Source organism: Miniopterus natalensis, chromosome 7 (genome assembly GCF_054644295.1).
Source record: "Miniopterus natalensis isolate mMinNat1 chromosome 7, mMinNat1.hap1, whole genome shotgun sequence".
Classification (NCBI taxonomy): domain Eukaryota; kingdom Metazoa; phylum Chordata; class Mammalia; order Chiroptera; family Miniopteridae; genus Miniopterus; species Miniopterus natalensis.
Window position 1 is genome coordinate 20983477 of NC_142087.1, and position 6616 is coordinate 20990092.

Sequence of the window (6616 nt, forward strand, 5' to 3'; positions counted from 1 at the left end):
TGCAGGAAGGGCTTGGGGTACTTCGCCCAGGTGCAAAGATTGGAAACTTCCCCGAGATCACAGACCTGGTCCCTTAGCGTCCTCCAAGGCCCAGCCCGGGATGAAGGCCTGGAGCCGAGCCCCAGTTCCAGTGTCTGAGACCCGGAGGAAAACTTTAGAAAGCTGAAAGGAAAAAAAACCCTCTCACAATTATGGCCCAGAAGCAGGAACCCCAGTGGCCCCACCTTCTCCAGTCTGCTGGCGTCCTCTCACCTAAGCACAGCCTCGGGTTCTCCCCGGTCCCCCCCCCACCCCCCCGCCTGAGCTGGGGTCGAGGTGCCAGGACAGGGACACGCTCCTTTGCCCTCCCCAGGATGTCGCAGCTTTCTGGGCCACGCTAGAGGGTGCAAGCGTTTCAATGTCCGTTCTCCACCCACCCTCTACAACACCTCCACCGCCGTTGGGACTCTCCGCTCCAGTCCGCTGACTTCCTCGAATGTTCCCTGTTCCAGAGTGGAAGCCCTTTGCTCCCCAAACTGCGGCTCGCGCGCCCCTCCCCGCCCCCACCCAGGGCTCTTTCCGGGCACCTGGAGGCCGAGTCCTGGGCCCGCAGCCTCCCGGGGGAAAGGCTGCCCGCGTCCCCTGCGGCGATGCCCGATGCCGAGGCCCCAGGGAGAGGCGGCGGCGCCTGGAGTCCCTGGGACGCGGACGCGCTCACAGCCCCAGGTCGTCGGGGGACTGGGATGGACACGCAGTGAGGCCCCGGAGCAGAAGTCAGGGGAGGGGACAACTTTGCAGTCGTGGAGGGGGTGTTCGGTCTTCCTCTGGGGGTGTGCACCGCCCCGCCACCGCCCCCCAACCAAAATTCAGCGCCTGAGCCTCCCACCAGCCCTGCGCCCCCCATTCCCCGCCTACCCGCCAGCCCAGGTTCCGGCCCATCAAGTCGGGAAATGAGACGATCCATCAGCTGGTCCACAGTGCCAGCCGGAGGCGTCCCCATCTGTGCTCCTCCGCAGTCACCCAGGCGCGCGGCGCGGCGGCCACCGAGGCCCCGACCGGTGCGACGGGGGTCGGGCGCTTTGCGCGCAGTGGCTTTGGTGACCTGAGCTCCAGGGCCTGTTTCACTTGGGTTGTGAGCCCAGAGCTGTGGGCGATCGATCCTGCGGCTACAGTCTCTACAGACGCAGCTGTTTTGCTGACAACGAAAAGAAACAAACAAAAAAAACGGGCCCCGGGAGAACTGGAAACACAAAGAACCTCCTGGGGAAGCAATAGGTTTGGACTCCAGGCACCACTGGGGCCGCGGGCGAGGGACGCCCCTGGCGGACAAACCTGGGTGGGGGGGCTGGGGGCCTCACAGGCGTGGGCAAGGCTGGGGCACCCGCAGATTTGCTTTTGAATGAAAAGTAACCATGGAGTCGCCAAGCAAAAAATATCTGAATGTCACGTTTCATTTCCTTGTTTTGAGACTTAGTGTTGTTTTTATTTTGAAGAGACTATCAGGCGGGTCTCCACGGTGTTTTCAGGTGTGGGGCCTCCCAGAGCTGTTGCCCGGCCTTGTCCGCGGGAGAGGCGGGCACAGGCCGCCCGCGGGCAGCGTAGGGACGCACCCCAGGCGGGCTCCAAGGAAGAGGCGGCGCGCAGCCCGGCCTGGGTGCGCCTCCGCCGGCCGAGACCTGCCGCTGAGAGGTGGGTCCCTGATTTGTCGCTGGAGACCCCCACTAAGACAGAAGATGGGGGTTTTAGTTCCAGTTGCGACTCAGGGCAGCTAATGCCCTCTGCTCCCGGCGCCCGCCCGCAGGTGAAAAATCAAAACAAAACCCAGCCTCCCGGCCCCGGGCCTCTTGCAGGCCTGAAAGCTCGGGGCAGGTTTCAGTCTCACTTCTCTTCGCCGGCGCTTCGGTCGGCGACCAGGGACCCGGGAGAATCAGTGCACGCGCTCAGTGCCCCCGAGACCCCGAGCGCCCCCGACCCGCCTGCAGGCCCCCCTCCCTCCCCCCACTGCGCGCGGAGCTGTCGGGGGCGCGCCCGAGGTCCGGCGTCCCAGCCGCAGCAGAATCCACTCTCCGTGTGGAAATCCTCGCGGTCCCGGAGCTGTCCAGGGACCCACGTGCGGCGAGGATCCCGCGCGGGCCCGGGCCTGGGGCGCAGCATCCTCCCGACTTCGGTCTTGGAAACTGGACCGCGGGGCCACTTCGGGGACATTTCCCGTCCGTGTGGATACAGCATTGGCGGTTTAGAAAGTAACAAAAGAGGGAAAAAAGAGAGAGAAGGCACCCTCTGTAACCCGGTCTCCTCCCTCTCCCGTGTTTAACACCCTACACCCCCTGCGCCCCAGTTTCTGGGCTTTTCTTAGGGACTGGGAGGTACCCGAAAGTCCCGAGGTCCGGAGGGCGCTGGGATCTCCCCGCCCCAAAGCAGGGTTTTCGGAGACTTCCTGGGCCTGGGAGCTCCAAAGAAGTTCTCTGCGGGGAACTTTCTTCCTGCTTTTTCGGGTCCTCAGAAGCCCCTGTCGCGGTGGCCAGAACGTGCGCAACCCCAGCACCCTCGGATCGATCCCCCTTCCCCCTTTGGAGCCGCTCTGGACCTCGTCTTCGCAGCTGGACGAGGGTTTTCTCTCCCACCTCTAAAGCCGAAGCAGCTGCGCGAATGTGCCAGGGAGACCACCCTGGGTGCCTGGCATCCAGGGCTCCCCGGGCCGAGGTCCTGGCGCGCTCAGGGCGCAGGCGGGCAGCGCGCAGCTCCACTCGCGCCCGCGGAAGCTTTCGCGCCTGGAGTCCGCAGCCGGGGCGCCCCGGAAGCTCCAAGCCCTGGGGGGCCCGGCCCGCCCACCGAGGGACCACCCAAGGTAACGCTGCAGGCTGCAGACCCTGTATGGGACCAGCGCGACCTGCTTGCACACTGAGACATTACCCTTTAATAATGGAGTTCCCAGCCCCCCCCCCCCCCCCAAGGAAATGCTCAGATCACTTCCCAACTAAGGCCATTCCTAAGAGGAGACTTAGGTCTGGAGGGACCCTGTAGGAAAGGCATGTTGAAGCCATTCCTCCCAGAAGCTGTCGCTAGTGGAGTAATAAAGGCATGACTCGCATGTCGCCTCCAGGATTGCCATTCCAGTCCCTTTCCAACACTGCAGACTCTCTCCCCTTTCCTGCTCTTGGTGACTGCAGTGTCTTGCAATGTTTTTACTAAAACAGTCACCGAAACAAACCAAACTGACCACATCAGAACACCCAGGGGCATTTCAGACTTCAGCTGCGCCCCAGCAAAGCTTCCTTTGAGGCAAAACAACTGGCCACCTCCACCTCCCCCTCCCCCCAAGGGTAATTAATAGCGATTTTCCTCAGTTCCAAGGCATCTTTAAGTGAACATGCAGATAACTTCAAAGGACAATTAAAAGAATCGTTTACTGGGGACTAGGGAGCCCTGTAACATATCATAAAGAGATTTTAAGGAATTTCATTATCTCAGAATTCAGGTAGAAAACTTTTTAAAATGAGCCACAGCCTCCCCAGCCTTAGGCCCACTGAGGTAGTTGCTATTTCTTAGAGAAAATACTTTTTAAATAATTTTTTTTAAATTCTCAATTGGCTCTTTTCTTTTACAGAAAGGTCTCCTGCCCTGAATTAAGATTTTCCTCGCTGCTAAGAAAGCAGAGAGGATGGTACTCCATGGCCTAAAAATTGACACATTGAAGCTAGTGGTAACTAACTTAAAAACTGATCAGAACAGTAAACTAATACCCAGTTCAAAGGGAAAAGTAATTTCTTTACTATTGAATTTTTCAGGAGTGATGACCTGGCCTCACCATCTGCTGTTTAGGGTTTGTTACATGGACTTTGTGCCCTGCCTCCCAGCATATGAAGGTATTTATTCTGAATGAACTCATAAAAGGACATTTTCTAAGAATTTAGCGTATACACACTTTGCCAATGAAAGGGATATTTTCTGGCACCTTGTATTCTCTGCTGTTACCCTTATTGCAGAAGCAACTCTTGTTTCATTAAAGTGGATGCAGGAGAGTTCAGTGAAATGAAAAGATGAGAGAAATTTCATCAGGGACCTACAAGCTGAGTGCATTGGAGGCCCAAACTCAATTTTCTGACTCTCTCCAAATATTTTAGCACTTTGCAACCAGTTTTCTGATTCTTTCCAAATATTCCAGTTTGGCAATTTATGCACAAAGTATTATTGCGTACACTAATTATTTTTCAGTTCCTATCCCAAAAAAGTTTCTATCCCAGAAAGAGTTTCAAAGGTATTCAAAAGCAGTGATTAAATTAAATGAAATAATTGTTCAGGGATAAGCTGAACACAAGAAAATGTTTGGTTAAGTAGTGATTTTGGCATTAATGGCTGTGTGCATCTTGTCCAGTGTAAATTACCCCTGCTTCTATTATCCATGTGTGCTCCTTTATACATTCTCTCTGGGGGGGTGTGTGTGTGTGTGTGCGCACGCGCACGTGTGTGCGCTTGGTGGTGGTGATGGGGACAGGGAGCCAAAGTGCATTTTCACATTTCACTGTGGACTGAAATATCAACGAGCCAAATTTCAGCTGCAACAAAGCTTTACCCTTTTGACGCTTATAAATGTTTTCTAATTAGCATCGTTTCCCAATTTTTGTGATTTTGTTTCTTGAATCTACAAATACAAATCAGTTGCTTGTGCAATCAAGTAGAAAGAGATCTACCTAACAATTTAACTATTTAATTCTATTTAGGATTATTTTTCATATGCCATTATTTTGCATATGCCATATGTGCATAAATTATCAAATAAATGAGTTAAATAGGGGTTATGTGGTCTATAAATCATTATGGGTTTGGGGGTCTAATTTCTTCTTTATTGCAAGTTGATAAATATCAGGGATAAAGAGTTGCATCTGTGCACTGACTCTCCTATTTAACATATATTCCCTCCATCTGCATTGTCCCCCTTGTCTTTCAGGACAATATGCCCACTTCTTTCGAGACCCACCTTCTCCAGAGGCCTTCTTTGGTCCATGCCCCCACCCTGGGATGGCTGTCTTGCATTTTCTTTTCCTAAACATCTATGCACACATTGTGCCAGGCAACCCCACACCTTCCTATTTTCTCCCATCCAAACTGAAGGCCTATACAGGCAGGGACTTTCCCCCACTTACATAAAGCAGCAATCACCGAATGGCATGGGATTCACAAAGGCTAATTCACTAAGCACAGACGTGAAGGGAAGGGAATCCTTCAAAGGCCTTACAGGATCTAGAGGAGATTCCCAAGCCGCCGTGCTCAGCCACCCTGGCACTTTGTATGGACCAGCAGCAGCCCACCGTGCTCAGCCACCCGGGCACTTTGTATGGACCAGCAGCAGCCCACCGTGCTCAGCCACCCTGGCACTTTGTATGGACCAGCAGCAGCCCACCGTGCTCAGCCACCCGGGCACTTTGTATGGACCAGCAGCAGCGAGGACGGAAGCTGACACAGCTCCACGCACAGGAGCGTGCCTGTTCCTCTTGCTTTCTCCCACCTTCTCTCCCACTCCAGGGATGAAGAATGGAGCAAATCCTGGAAAGCTTTCTTACGGTTTTAAAATGCAATTTAACGGTAAGTTTTGCTTCTTTGTCACCTCTTTGGTAATTTATATCACTGAAGTTTTTTTAAAAAGATGATTAGAAAGTTGTTTAATGGGCGCCGCTGCAAGTTGTAGGAATGATTTAATTCCTATTGCAGCATAAAGATCAGGGGGATAAAATGAATAAGTTACTGGGTATTCGTAAGCTGTGTTTAGGATTAAACACCTAAAGGGTCATTAAATTCAATATGTTTTAAAGAGGATACTCTCGGGAAGAAAGGGTTAAAGTTGTGTTCTCTTTTTTCTTTTAAGTCTTTCAAGTACTCTGTTGAGTCAACAAAGCAATTATTTACGTCAGGTAATAAGGAAACCATTTTCAAAAGAGCCACAATCTGAGATGTGTGTGTGTGTGTGTGTGTGTGTGTATGAATATATGTATATATCAACTACAATAATTTAATATTAATGACCAATGCTACGTCCCTTCTAATATTTTATTTTTAAAGCAGATAACCATCAATGAATTCAGCTGATCTTTTAACAACTTATAAAGTGAGGATATCTGCAATAATGTATCTCAAGAGAAACTGTCCTAATCCTTTACAGATATCTCTCCTGCTTGTAAAATGTCCTGTTTACTGTGGGTTTCCAAAGCACCAAGCATAGCGTAGGTAGTAGGTACTCAGTTAATGCTGATGGACTCAACTGATTTGTCTTTTGTTTCGAATGCTTTATATTCAGTGGCTCACTTGGCCTATCCAGCCGCGCACTGAGCTGTTGTGCCATTCTTTAAAGATGAGGAACACTAAAATCTGTACAATAACAAAAAGTGAAAACTGAACTGGAATCTATTTGTTTCTTTTCTCAAGGAGAGTGGCAGAGAAAATATAAAGGCTTCATTACATATGCCTCACTGTTTTCTAGTTTTTACAGCTCTAGTTTTTACAGGAAAATAACAATTGCTAACATGACAGTGCTAATGTGGCAAATTGGAAAGCATATAAATTTTACAGCTTCCACTCTCAACTGATAATAATTGATTTTATATCAATCACAATTTTGCCTCAGTTATTTTATACATAATCA